General features: G+C 42.8%; 1 long non-coding RNA gene across 2 annotated transcripts in view; it reads right to left on the reverse strand.

Annotated features, from left to right (window-relative positions):
- LOC107537177 (uncharacterized) overlaps positions 1-15,242 on the reverse strand; it is a 42,482-nt gene that overhangs the window by 25,414 nt on the left and 1,826 nt on the right. For both annotated transcript variants that reach the window (XR_015716105.1, XR_001603211.2), the window contains exon 2: positions 12,290-12,414. This is a non-coding gene — a long non-coding RNA (uncharacterized LOC107537177). The remainder of the gene's footprint in view (positions 1-12,289; positions 12,415-15,242) is intronic.

Raw genomic sequence — 15,242 nt, forward strand, 5'->3', positions numbered from 1 at the left:
GCTAAAGCCAGGTTAATTCCAGGGAGGTGCTAGTATATATGGAACAAACTACTTATGAAATACAGAATACATCTCTGAAGTCGTCCTGTAACAGGCAGGAACACAGCCTGTCCTGGGATGCAGTGGGAATGAAAATCAACAGATAATTAGACCCAACGTTACGGAAGGCCTCATGTACTGAGGAGGAGTTTGAACTGGCTGTAGTTCAAGGCTCCTCGGCTGTTCTGCCTGAGTCTCTAAGAGCAGAAAGGAACATAAATATAGGATGTCCCCCCAAGTGTATATACACACTTTGAATCATGATAAAGGCAGTGTTTATTAAGATACATCTCATTTTCAAAATTGAGCTATCTGCTGTTAAGGTGTGGATGCATTTGGGGGGGGGGCACCCCGTATGTGTCTCAGGGATCTGGAAGTATAGCTGAAACTACCTGCTACTAGCTAGAATTACCTCGAAGTCTCATTTGTTATCTTTAACATCCAGGGAAATCTGCATGCTAATAATTAATAGAAGGCACGCTATTGCTTATCAAGTCATACCATCACCTCCTCAGCATGCGCGCTACTGTTTCAAAAGCAAGGCAGAGGCCACAGGTGGGTTTTTCTACATTCCTAGGCAGGGGTGAACGTGCACATTTCGAAAGACTGACATGAAAAGCAAGGCCTCAGACTTCAGTTTTGGCAGAGAACGTTCGGACCTGACCCTCGCGCTGACCCACGGCGGCGTGGCAGAAAGGCCATATTCATGCCCGTGCACAAACACACGAGGAAACTGAGACACAGAGAATTTATAGTGCACGAGCAGTTAGTGGCAGAGCCAAGGAGAGAACGTACTTGGGACGCTGGATCCAATGCCAATTCCATAATTCCCCGTCACCCGAGAGCAGAACACAATATATAAAACCAATTTATCTTGGATGCCAGTAAAGAGAACTGAGTCGTGCCCGCGCTGAAAGGCAGACCTGCCCACAGAGGTCATCCCGACGCGCACTGAGGACAGGATTATGGGAGTTTCCTAGCTTTCACAGGTCAGACCTGCGGGGGATACCGGCTGCTGCCACAGGTGTGTTTTTCTTGATGCTGAAATGAGACTGGTTGTACTTGGTTGTGCTTCAGAGAATGAAACTGGCCTGCCCAGGTTTACTGGAGGGGAAAGAGAAAATAAAAGAACAGGAAAAAAAATGCCCCTTTCCCCAAACCTCTTTCAAAATAGTTGATATGTCAGGGAGACATCTTTATAACCATCTGGGAGTTCCCACTGCTATTTCCTTACTTTTTGGACCTTCAGTGGCCAATGACTCCGAAGACCTCTCCAGAGAACAGCAAGGACTCCCGCATCCTCCCCGGGCGACTCTGGCTGGCATCTGCACGGTGCCGACCTGCTCTGGCTGCACTCACAGATTCCTATCCTCTGCTACCAACCCCTGGCTCCTTCAGGGGGTCCACCTGCCCGGAGCCTTTTAAGAAGGTCTTTATTTTTATTATTTTTTAAAACACACTTACCCCTTTGACTAGAGCCCAAGGCTTTGAAGTTAGCAGTTGATAACTGACCTGTAGCTGATGGGCAACCTGGACGCTGGACTGAATTTTCCATTTGGACTACCTCAAAAGCATTATCGTGCTAGTCTCTGGTTCCAGTGGGGACAGGTTTCCTGGAGCATTCGGAATTGGATTCTCTTGGCCTACTGGGCACAAAAAATCCAGCCAAACGAGACCCGGATTCCTGGACTCCTGATTTACAGAAAGTAGAGAGTGGCATATTTGATATCCGTGACCTTCTTTCACATCCACTGATAGCAGAAGTTGCTTGTTTTCCTCTGATCTTATTAGCAAAATTTCCTTTGAATGAACAGAAAGGGAGCAGAGATGATAGTAAGAGACTGAGATAAGCAGCTAACTTTGAAAGCAGCTCCCCAAAAAAATAAACAGGAGTGTCGGCTGAGCAAGATACAGCTTTCTCAGGAATTGCCTTTCTGTTTTTGTTTTTAATTTTCCTCGATAAGTCTGTTGACCAAAATTAGGAAGCTAAGAATTTAATCACCGGTCTCGTAGAGCATATAAATACCAATGTATTGTTCACGTTTTTGGTGTGTGTGAGTTCACGGATAAAAACCTACTAATTACGCTTAATTTTATGTTTAGGGATAACATTCACCTCTTCTGTGAATATAATTCATGGCGGGAAACCAGTGAGAATACGTGTTAGTGGTGCCTTAGAAACACATTCTGAAAAGACATAATTGTCGGGCTAAATTGTGATGAAAAGAACTAGTACTTTCCGAAGTTTGCTCAATATTAGAATCAACTGGGGAATCTTTAAAAGTACTGATGTGACTGCCACTTCACGTTCTTTTCTGATTCATAGGCAGGGACCTGAGCATCAGGTTTAGTTAGAGCTCTCTGGCCGGCTAAACGCTAATCTAGTGGAGTGAAAGCTACACCAGAAGTCTGAAGGCCTCAGTTCAAATCTAGTCTCTTTTGTTCACTGACTGTAGAGTCTTGAGCAACTCAGATAACCTCTCTAACCCTTCATTTTTTCTTACCTATAAAACCAGGACATTTATAAAACATTTTCCATCTCTCTCATAGGGATTTTGTGGAGTCTAGATGAGATAGTATATAGGAAGTCCCTTTATAAATTATCAAATTCCAATGTGAAATAATGCATAACCATGAACTATATTTATATGTCATATATTACATGTATTTAAATTATATATATAGATATGTTCTGGCTGAAGGCCATCTGCTCTAGAATAATTACTTGGTCAAGGGCAGGAAGTCTTTTTGGTCTTCTCAGGTCTTCAACTGATTAGATGAGACCCACCCTTTGGAGGGCAATCTGCTTCACTTAAAGTCCATCAAGTTAAATGTCAATCTCATCCAGTAATAGCCTCATATAAACACCCAGGGCAATGTTAGACTGAATCTCTGGGTCTCCATAGTCCAGCCAAGTTGCCACACAAAATTAATCATTGCAAAATTATCACCATTGTAAACAAGCTGTAATGGAGAGGGTTATAACCACTGAGTTGTAGTCTTGCCCCTCATCTTCACATCAACTTTCCTCTAAACACATGTACAGATGCTTCCTGACTTGCGTGGGGTTACATCCCAATAAACCATCATAACCCGGGACATATTTATTGTAATTGCAAGGACAATAACAATCAGGGACAGTTCATTTGAAGAGACCAGACTTCAACTGTATGTGACTTTTCCCCTTATTACACCAGAGTTACACCCAGGAAAAAATACTTCAGCTCGATTCAGTGACACACGGACATGCCATATGAGTAGGTGGAATGACCTGAGAAATACCAAGAGGCCCCACCTGACAAAGAGATCTTCCCTTAGGGACATTCCTGGAATTCCCATCCTTAGAGACAAAACCAAAAGAGGCTTCAAAAATGCACAGAAGCGTTAGCATATCGTGGATTAATTTATAAGTTAACTAGAACTGGAATAAAAATAGCTTTTCAAGATGAAAAGTGATTATTCTTTCATATTTGCTCTTATAAGAATGATTTCCTTTCCCAGACAAAAACATCAGCCCGGCGCGGTTAGCCCACTTCCTTGCCTGAAATCAGGTAGGTCAGGACGTGCTGGCTGTGGCGCTTTATTACCTCGCTCCTGATGCCTTCTCCCCACTGTCTCCAGGCGGCCTCAGCTGCCTCCCTACAGGACCTACAATAAGCTTGAAAGGGTTCCCTTCATTTTCTTTGTTTAGGGCTCTTTGTTTTTATCAGTTAGAGAAAACATAAAGTTCAGATTTTAACTTAAAGAATGGATACAAATTGCAAATAGGGAGCCTTCAAATGAATTGGTATACAGTAATATTCGCAATTAAAACTCTAACAGGAAGAAGGGTGTTTTTAAAAAAATATATCTTTATTGATTTCAGAGAGAGGAAGGGAGAGGGAGAAACATCAACGATGAGAGAGAATCACTGATCGGCTGCCTCCCGTGGTCCCGACTGGGGATGGAGCCTGCAACCCGGGCCTGTGCCCTGACCGGGAATCGAACCGCGATCTCCTGGATCCTAGGTAGATGCTCAACCGCCGAGCCATGCCTGGCTGGGCAAGAAGGGATTTTTTTAAAAAGAATACTTAAATGATGTTATAGGAACATCTGAAACTGCTCTAAAATAAAAATGTTCTATTATTACATTTGAAAATGAAATATTATTTGAAGAGGTTTCTCTTATATGTGAGCATGCTGTGGTTGACAACCTCTGTCACCTTAGCCCATCCACCATCCTTGCTTCCCAGGGTGGAAAGAAAGGAATCTTTACAATATTCTGAATGCGAGTGAACTGTCCGCAGTGGAACTAGTCACCTCCCAAGTACAGAGTCACACGGCTGGGAGGTGGTGTATCTAAAGTCTGTGTTTTAATCTATTCTATCACACCTCTCCACGCATCTGGTAAAAGAAAACAATATGTATATATAATATTTAAAAAGGAAAAGAGCCCTGGCCAGTTCTGCTTGGTGGTTAGCGGGTCGGCCTGCCGACTGCGGGGCCCCAGGTTCGGTTCCGGCCAAGGGCAGGCACCTCGGTTGCAGGCTCGATCCCCGGCCCCAGCCAATCGATGTCTCTCTCCCACATTGATGCTTCCCTCCCTCCCTCCTGCCCTCCTTCCCCCCTTCCCATCCATTCTCTCTGAAAAGCAATGGAAAAAATATCCTCTGGTGAGGGTTAAAAAAATAATAATATAAATTTTAAAATGGGAAGAGAAACAGAAGAAAGAAACTATCAAAGACGTGCTCAAAGAGAGCAGCGCCTTCTTTGGTGGATATACAGGCACACGGCTTACATGTCATTTAGCAACAGCACCCATTATGCTAACTGGGCCGCATCTGAGCGTAAATCTTACGAATCCCAATACCCTTTACTTACCTTTTTCAAGATTAACGGGTAAATTAAGTATGTAGTTCTCATGTTGAAAGAAACAACTTCTGTTTATCACATCTGAACTGCTTTGGTAACTGTATAAGACTTTTCACTGTGTTTGTGTATATTTTGTGGTGTCTGCATTACTAGAGACGAGGCATAGGAAGTGTTTCTCTAAAATCTCGTAATTTCTTTACTTTTGCACTTTAAAATAGCAGGTATTTTGTAAAGGCACAAGAGAATAATTTGTCAGTATTATTTTGCTGACTTGACTATATAAAGGGCTATTTAGCTTCTAGCTAATATTTGGAATACATATGGCCAGATATTTAAGGATTCCCCCCCCCGAACTATATAGAATACAGGGAACCTTGTATTTTATGTTTCCTAAATTTCTGCATTTATTTAAATAAAAATGCCACCAAGCCAAGCAAAACACCAGCTTCGTAAAGTTGAGTTCCAGCAAAAGACCAGGGACCAGCTCCACACATACAAATGAAGGGGCCTGGTGAGCGCGAAGCCTTGTTTTTCCCTGCACGTAGCCACTCATTACGAGCAGCGGCTGTAAGACAAAACCTAAAACTATGCCATGCAGAAACGTAATTAAGATTTCCACTCTCTTCATCTAGGGATGAAAATGTTTGAAAACCCTCACTTGGTTTCCAGCAAGGATGAAATCTCCAATCTCCACATTGACCTACTTACAAATATTCCTGCACATATCCAATTCCCCTCACTCACGTTTTGGTACCAAGTTAAAATACAAACAAACTAGACTCTCATCTCTCATTTTAGATTATAATCCACTTGAAGGCAAAGACCTCTCGCACTGGCTGGGACTCGCCATCTGCACTTACGTAGTAACCAGAAATCGCAATGAAATCCCCTCTGTGAACTGCGGTGGTCATTCTCTAAACGGCCCCAGCTGAATGTAAAACACCTTCATCAAATGACCAAGTGACCAGGGACCAGCTGCTCCCTCTTCCCATCCCAAAAAAACAAAACACAACAAAACACAATTTGACCCAAAGCTACTCAGTAAGGTTTCACAAGGGGGGGGGATCGCAACCCCAAAGATGATATTGTCGCCCACAGGGAGAGGGAGAGGCCACTTCTCCAAGGCACCAAGAGTTCTAATCTTTCTCTAGATTCACTGCCCCGTCCAGGGAGAATGACTTGTAAAGGCGCGAGTGAGGAGAGAAGCGTGACCGAGACCGTTCCTAGTGGGGAAGGGGTGGGGTTGACCACAGTTGCTGGCGCCTCCAGGAAAAATATTCGGGAACTGCTACTGCAGGAATTTAGCACTGGTTTCCGACTCCCCGGCTGCTGCCGGAATTGGGACCAGGGTTGGGGGGAGTGAAGGGAGGGGAGAGGACACCAGGTGGTAACTCAACCATCAGCAACAATACTCGGAACTGGGACGCTGCTGTGTAACGGTCAGGCTAATCCTGTTCCTTAGAGGAGGTCTCGAGAAGGTCTGTACCATTCCCAGAAATACTTTCATAAGTAACTCTATTCTTTGTTCTCCGAGTCTTCAGTGATGTGTCTAAAAGCAGTCCCCATGGTAGGCCTGCCTTAAGCCCTGGGCGCAGCACGACCCGCGGGCCCGTTCCCAGCGTTAACAGGCGAGAAAGGGCCGAGTCTCCCCCAGAGACACCCGCCTAGTGGGACTCGTCTCCCTGGTAAACCTCACCTCTGGGCCTTCACTAGTCTTCTCATCCGAAAAACCGAGTACTCGGTTTCTTTCACTCAATCGTGGAAAGATATGATCCAGTAAAAGTTTCCGTGAAGCCTATGAAATGCGTGTGGTTCTAACTGTACGTCTAAGTACGGCGCTCAACAGGCCAGAATTTTCCCAAGTCGGGTAAGGTCTCTCCTTTCAGGAAAGACTCCTCAAACTATCGGAACATTAAGGAAATTTAAATTAGCGAATATAACACAGTTAGAGCCGTTCACATTTACTTTAGAAGAGGATTCCGGGTAAAGCTACCACACACGCGTGGGATTGTGCACTCACCTGTCTATGGGGTGCAGGTGTCCCCCCAAAATGCAGAGATGCCTTTTTTTCTGAGAGCTCAATTGATGTTTCTTTCTTTTCAGATTTAACCCGTTGGAATTAATTATTCAAAATGTGTATACATTGTTGGGGGGACACCTCTATTTTTACTTTGCATCTCTCCCCAAATGACATGCATCCATGAGCAATGGAATCCTTTATTTTATAGATCCTAGTGTCAATTCCTAATTAAAGACAAACCTGAATACTGATGACACACGACATGAAATAAAGCATGACACAAACTAGGCCCCGGCTCCAGCGGCTCTATAGTCTGCCCTTAAGGAGGTGGAGAGAAGGGGCTGCCGCGGGAGTCAGTGACGGGACACCGACATGATTCCTATTTCAGGGACCCGCAGGGCCGCGGGTCTAGATTGCAGCCCTTGCCACTGGCCAGCTCTGCCTGCGTTTCCACGATAGGCCCTGTCTTCACTTTTTAAAATACGAACAGGCTTCTGGTGGGTGGGATCAAATGACTGCCCCTCTCCCTTCACCTGTGAAATTTCAGAGCCTATTTGAAAAGGGCCATTGTTTCCCAGGAATGCCAGGCCCAGTCCAGGAAAGAAAGTCTTCGTTTCAGCAGGAATTTGGAGCCTGCCTGAGAAGGCCGGCCAGTGACTTGGTGAAAACTGGCAATTCATTCAGCTCCTGAGCAGTTACTCTCTCGGCCCCACACTCTTGACTCTCAACTCCTGGGCTTTATGACTAATAGGTTGTTTTTTCTCCCCTTAAATCCCAGGGATGTGCGTCTGTGTGTGCCTGTGTGTGTGTGAAGGTAGAAGGTGGTGTGTGAAGTGCAGCCGAAGGAAGAAGGAAACCTCTTTCCTCTCCTCTCCTCCCCTCCCCTCTCTCCCCTCCTCCTGAGACCAGGGCGCTGTGGCCCAGAGCAGGAGACATAGGTCCCTCTGTTCCCACAGGGGCCCCACATTTACGGTGCTCGAGCCCATTCGTGTGAATAAGCTCCGTGTTTAACAAGCATTTTGCAATGGGTCCCCAGTAAAATGTATTTGTGCAAGAGCAGGGAGCAAAGACACAGCACTTGCATTCAGAGATCTGCACAGAAGGCCCCTGTCTGGGGCACATGAAAAATAATTCCTAGAGTCAGATTTGGACTAGACGCCAAAGGAATACACTGCTCTAAAAAGAAAAAAAAGAAAAAATCCAAAACCTTGATACAGGGAGAGGTCCAGAGGCAAATTTCCTTGTGGGAGCCCACGGGCCGGCTATGGGCTTGACTGTCTACAGTTCCTACTGACCTACTGCTCAGAACCGCCTGACATTTTCTACAAAACGACCTGGAAAGTTTCCAAAGTATGTTCGTTCTACTGGTAAGGTATTCAAGTACACAGAATCCTTACGAAGAAAGGCTACCTCCACCCGCAAATGTCTCGAAACGACAGCCGGCGTCCAAATGGACTCAAATGTAAACGCTAAAGGCGGCTAACAGTGAGTAACAGAATAGGATCAGGGCACTGGAAGGCGAGCGTTCACCCTTAGGGGCGCTCAGCACCGCGGGAGGTGGAGGCGCCGGCACAATCGCGCAGGACGGTGGGCACAGGTCAGGGCCAGGCGAGCGTCTGAATGTGAGCTGGGAAATCTTTTTCCTATGATTCTTGACACATCCCTGATGCAATCTCTCATTTAACAGTAAAGCACCACGAATTTGCGGCGAGTGACCACGTGATTATTTTCCGAGAAGGTTCTAAAATGAGAAAACAGTGGAAACAGGCCGATGGAGGCAAGAGATGGTAGCCGTGCCCTTCCCTCCTCTTCGTCAGATGCTTCCTGCGATCTCGCTGAAAACCCCAAGTTGTAACATTATTAGTCACTGGACGTCAGGGAAGATGAGGCACAAAAGCGAGCTTGTCCTTTGGAGACCTGATTTTGAATCGGTTACAGACGACAGAAAAATACTCTTTTGTGGCTGCTAAAGTTCAGGAATGAGCTCTGGCAGTCCTCCCCAACTCCCGGAGTCCGCAGCACCGACTTCTAATTGGCGGGCTTCGCTCCAACTCCCACTAGGGCCGGGCGGTGAATGGACTTAGTGAAGGTGTCCTGAGTCATCTGCGGCGTGGCCAGGCCGGGCACCGAGGCCCTTCCTCACGACGCCCCAGCCTGTCACCCAAGGACGAGACAGGCCCGTGTGCTTGCCTGACGACGACATACTCGACAGTTTTATTAAACTGTAGACCCAGAGAAAGGTGTTTTCTTTCCATCTTTACTGTTGAGAGTATTACAGATGTCACCCCTTGTTTTCCCCCTTGCCCCCTACCACCCAGTTCCTGCCCCACCCCAGGCCTTCACCACCCCATTGTCTGTGCCCGTGGGCAACACATATCTGCAGAGAAGTTCTCTGGTCCATCTCTTCCTGCCCCCCCTCCCTCTGAGATCCCTCAGTCTGTTCCATGCACCCATGTCTCTGGATCTATTTAGATTTAAGGTTTAAGTATATGAATCTGTCATTCTAAAAGGCTTTTCATTTGTCTGTTAATACTGACCCCTACAGGTCGACTACAACAACAGCATGGGCGGCTGCTCTCCAGGCAAAGGTTCAGTCAGTCGAGAACGGGGGTGTGATCGTTACATTGTTTAAAATACATTAGACCCCAACGCCAATTTATATTTTAAATCTTTAAAATCCCACAAAAATCAACTGGTCTCATAAATATCTGTGTACTCTGATTAAAAGGCACAGTGATGCCTGAATAAGTCGAGCTTACCTCAGAGCACTGGCAGTATTTCCCTCACTCACCAGGGACTTCTTCTTAAGTCAATAGTGCAAATGAGTGGTTGTGAAACTTTCTTATTTTTTAGGAATAGATTATGTACTTTTATTCGCATGTTATTAATTCATTGGTTTTTAAAGGACAATATACTCTGGTAATTCCATAAAATACTTTAATCTTTGCAGTATTAAATTTGATAATTCCATACAAATAAACTGGGAAATGTTTCGATATTGCTTAAGCTACATTTACCATTTTCAATTTTCAAGGGAAAACTCCAACTCACATCAGTCAAAAACGAATCAATTCAATAACTAGACTTCCTAGTTTGAGTTATTTTCTTCTAGTTACACTAGATGTTCCAATAAACACCTGAAAACTAGAAACTATTGCAACTCTCTGAATCCAATCTCTTATCCTTCAATCTATGTCCATTACCTTTTACCTCGTTGGTGCCCAAAGTTAACAGCCATCTCTTTACTTACCCTAAGGCCCAATACTTCAAACACCCTCTAGTTAATAACCTCTACTCCTTGACTCTATTCCATTTCACGCAACAAGGCTAACATAACCCTAACCCGACTGACAGAAGGTCTGCCCTCTATAGGCCTACTCTTAAGGAGAGGGACTTTGCAATTTAAGAATATGTCCAAGACCTATAAATCATCCTCAATAAACCAGATAGCACCTCTTGCAAATAATAAGATATGGTTTGTTGGCAAATAACTATTACTTTGAATAATAAGGTTCTAAAATGTGGGATAAAAAAAGAGTTATATAAGAAGTTGATTTAGCCCTAGCCAGAGCAACTGGGCATGAGAAGGATTCAATGACGACTCTGGTTCTGACATGTGGAAGGAAGATTCTTCAAGTTGCTAAGGGCAACCCCCAGCTGAGAGACAACGTGGAAACAAGGACCTCAGTCCTACACCCATAAGGAACTAGCCTCTGCCAATAACCTGAATGAGCTTTTCAGTGTATTTTTCCTAGAGCCTCCCTGTAAGAGCCAACACTTTGATTTTGGCCTCGTGAAATCTGGAGCAGAGAAATTAGCTGAGCCCATCTGGATTTTTGACCTATGAAATTGTGAGATGATAAATTTGTGTTGTTTGAAGCCATTCAGTCTGTCCTGTTTCTTACGGCAGCCTTAGACTGTCTTCCTTTGTGAGTGTTGAGGTGACTCACAGCCACACAAGGACCCAGCTGAGCCAAGCTCAACTGCTGATCCACAGTCGGTTTGATGACTCAAGCCACCCAACCTCTGGGTGGTTTGCTAGGCAGTAATAAGTAACGGGTACAGAAATAAGTGCTGAGAACTGGAGTGGGCTGTGTTAAAAACCTGAAGCAAATGGCACTGTCTCTGAGGCTGGAAGAAGGGTGAGGTCTTGAAAAGAGAGGAAATGGTTAGTGAAGGCTGAGAAAGGAGCTGTGTATTATCGAGGCCCACAGGACTAAGGGGAGGTGTTCTCAAGGCAGGAGAAGTCAAGTGTGATAGACAAGGAGATAGAGAAGATGACGTGAACCGAGGGAGAAATAAATGGTGATTAATTTGTGAAGCAATAGCTTGAAGCAATGGGAGTGTATGGCTCCAGCACCTAGGGGATGCACCTACCTTAAGCACCTTTCCTTTGAGACAGGAGGTAAGACAGGAATCAACACGGAGGAACCAAACCTTAGGAAAGGATTGTCTTGGTCTGTCCCACCTTGAGTGGGCTTCCATCTGAAGCTTGAAGAATGTCCATTTTTGACCCATAAGTTTGAAAGCAGCCATTGCTATCATCACCATCATCACCATCACCAGCATTATCATTTCATGTCTCCCTTGGTGTATTATAAAAGCATCCCTTCCCCCAGAAAGAAACATAAACTTAGAGAGGTATTTTATTGACTAAACAACCACAGAGGACATTTCCTTACTTGAGCAGTGCCTTATTTAAACACCGTGCCCCCAAATTATTGCTAGGACCCAGGCACCCTTTTACAATTAAGCCTCAGTAATGTGCATTCCCACTTCACGTAAACACTGGTTAACACAGGGGATGTGCTTGTTCCCTTAGTACTTTGGATTAACATTTTTGAATACTTTTAACTTTTTGGGTTCTGTAAAAGGAACTTTTCTAAGGTATTTTTGGCAGGTGCTTTGGCTGGCTTCACTGGATCCATTCATTAGCACAAGGGAGCTTTTTCCACTGGTCGCAGACTAAGCCTAAGGTGGAACTCACTGGGTAAACATTCCTGTTTACTTGTCATGGTAAATCATTTGATTTATGGTTGAACTAGTTCCCTGTACACAATAGTTTTGTTTGATAAATTAATTAATAAATAACATATAGGGACCAAGATAGACGGTTGGTTCAGGACAATAGAACACTATGAGGTTTTAAATAAAATGAATTATAATTTGTATCGCTATATATTGCAATTAGCATCATCATCACCATCATCATTTCACTTTCATGTGGAATAGAAGTTTCTCCTAGAAAATGAATATGAAAATATATCACATTTAATAACTATTTTAGTTACACCCTTGTATTGGTCAGGGTTCTCTAGAAAAACAGAACCAACAGGTTGTGTATCATATAAAGAGATTTATTTTAAGAAATTTGCTTACCTGATTATGGAGGCTGGCAAATCAAAAATCTGCAGGGTGGGCTGGCTGGCTGGAGACCCAGGAGAGAGCAAGGAAGGCCTTCAGCTGCACCGAAGGGTTGCCAGTTCGATTCCAGGTCAGGGCACCTGCCAAAGTTTCGGGGTCAGTCCCCAATAGGGGGCATATAGAGGGCAGTCAATCGATGTTTCTCTCTCACATCAATGTTTCTCTCTCTCCCTCTCTCTTTCTTAAAAAAAAAAATCATATTTATTTTTAAAAAAGCAGTCAGGTATATAGGTAGTCCTGGAACACACATTGAAAAACATGGGTTTGGGGTTTAGGAGCTCAAGAGAAAAGAAATGGAGAGAGCAGATAATAGTGGACAAAAAAATACAGCTTGATTCTTGGCTATTTATTTTCCTGATACGTACTTTGAACATAAAATAGAAACTGTGCTAAGTGAATATATTAAAGGACACTTGAAATGGGTAAATTAAGATGCAGGTTATTTTTTATTTCATTAGCATTGGCAATGACTTGTGGATATTTAGGAGAACTATTTAATTGGAAATGTCCGGAATAAGATGTTGCTCAGACTCTCCTTGATGTTTACTTAACAGAAGTAAAGACATTCAATAATTTGCTTACTTGCTCTTCTATTATTAAAATGTTCTTGGGTCTCATGACTGACACTTCCAATTCTAATTCTTTCCAAATGCACCTAATCTGCTGTAAAGAATGAGTGGAGTCAGCTTCCTCTCTGTCCCCATTCTATGAAAGTGGCTGCCAGCAACGTTCTTAAATTGAAACACTTGCTGTGAAAATCTAATGTGATTACTTAATGAGATATGCAAATCTGAACTTGACTGGATGTATCAGATTTAACTTCAAGGTTTAGCTTTCAACAAAATTTAAAAGTTAACAACAACAGTCATAACCCAACATTATTTAATTATGACAAAATTGATCATTCATTATAATAATAGCAGCTAACATTCATTGAGCTCTTACAGGCACTTTACATGTATTATTTCATTAAATCCTCACAGAAATTCTTGAGCTTGATATAATTATTTTACAGGTGAGGTTAAGAGAAGTAAAGTAATTTTTTAACACCATGGAACTAATAATAAGAGTTTTTTCTCACCCATTTATGCATATCTGTAGCTTAGTGTGTATATATGTGTATATATACACACATACGCACACACAAACATCCCTCCCTTTCATTTGCTAATCAGTATAGAGTTTCAACAATAAATGTATTACTTTGGAAAAACAGTAATGTATTATTAATTCCAACTAGGCTATAGTTTTGTTTTTTTAAAATGTGAGTTCTTATGGTGCCTAAATCTGAGATATTTGTGGGACAGTAATACATTTGAACATTTTGCTTGGAGGATGCCTTTGAACTATAATAGCTCAACTCATGAATCTTCTCTCAAGTTGAATATAAGACAATTTCATGAATCAGGTTTGAAAGAGAAGTTGGGAATGGGGCAGAAAAATTAGAGAGCAGGTGGAAGACAACGCAAGACTCCGAATTCATACTACGTCTTCCCATGAGCCGATGAACCACTGAAGGTTTCTTCCCACTTGGCTCATTTAACCCGAGAAAGGCTATCAGGATGTCTGAACCTCTACCAACATTGCTAACAGTAGCAAGGTCTGGGTTAACTTGAAAGAAGTTAGTATTAACAAATAATTTACACGCCGAACATTTTAAGGCATTCCAATCAAGTACAGAATTAAGTAATAGTCGCCTTTCTTACTAAGCAAAGAACAGGAAGGAAAAACTTTTCTTCAGGCATGAAAAAAAAAAATTAACCGAGTTTCTTTTAGCCAATAATATATCATGTCAAGGCACAAAGGGAAAAAGAATATAAATAAATATATTATTTATACGTTTTTCCAAGTGTACCTTTTTAGTAGTTAACTTTTTCAAAAAGTAAAAAAATAATTATACTTTCTAAATATTATTATAATGAAAACTATTACCACTGTCTTAAAGTACTGTTATTCATTTTTGCATGTCCACATTTTGAATATATTTTGGTAAATTTAATTTACCAAAGCATATACATACAGCTAATCAATTTTAATTAATTGACATTACATTTAATTGATATTAACATTAATTTTCAAAATCCAAAAAATTTTATAGTTTAGAGGTTACTAATTTGTGGACTCTTCGATGCTTCCATTTCTTTCTGTTATATCAGGTGCCTGCTGGTAATTTTACTAAAAAAAGTGAAGTTAGGCACAATAGCATTGAACCTAGTATTTTCTTTCCCCAAAATGGCACACTGGGAGATGAACGAGAATGAAAATGACATGGGTTTCACATTCATCCGAGTTGACCAATAATCAGAAAGACCCAGCTCTTGCTCAAGAATAAAGGGTGCTAGATAGAGAGTAATTCACGTTCCAGCCAAAATCGTTATAAATTTTGGAACCTGCAGGTAAAGGGTTTGAGGCTGAAAGAATTAAAAAAAAAACTCTTGTTAATAATAAATACTATACGAGGCCTTTCTAAACAGTTTTTCAGTAGAAAATTATGAATAATGTAACAAGGTGTTAGTGGAATGAGAGAAATGCTAGAACGTGTCATATATAGAAGGAGAGCGCTGACCTCCGTATAGTTCCCTGTGTGCTCTGGGCTCTGCCTGAGACCTGCATGCACTGGGCCGCTGCAGCCTCTTACCAGGTCCCGTACCAGGTACTCGGGAGAGACAGGAAAGAAGCCGTTGCTGCCCCCTGGGCCTCTGACCTGGTCTAGGAGCCAGCAAACATTTTTTCTGGAGGCCCTGACTTGTGGTTTGTGCCCACAAGGACCATGTGGAGCCTCAGGCTCTGGAATTTTGAAACCAAACATTGACAAGCGGCTTCAGTTTGGTTTAAGTTTGGATGCTGAAGGGATCTTAAGAGCTCAGCAAATACGGATGTGTGTAGCTTTCTTTAGCTTTTTCCATTT

Source organism: Miniopterus natalensis, chromosome 19, assembly GCF_054644295.1.
Source record: "Miniopterus natalensis isolate mMinNat1 chromosome 19, mMinNat1.hap1, whole genome shotgun sequence".
Lineage (NCBI taxonomy): Eukaryota > Metazoa > Chordata > Mammalia > Chiroptera > Miniopteridae > Miniopterus > Miniopterus natalensis.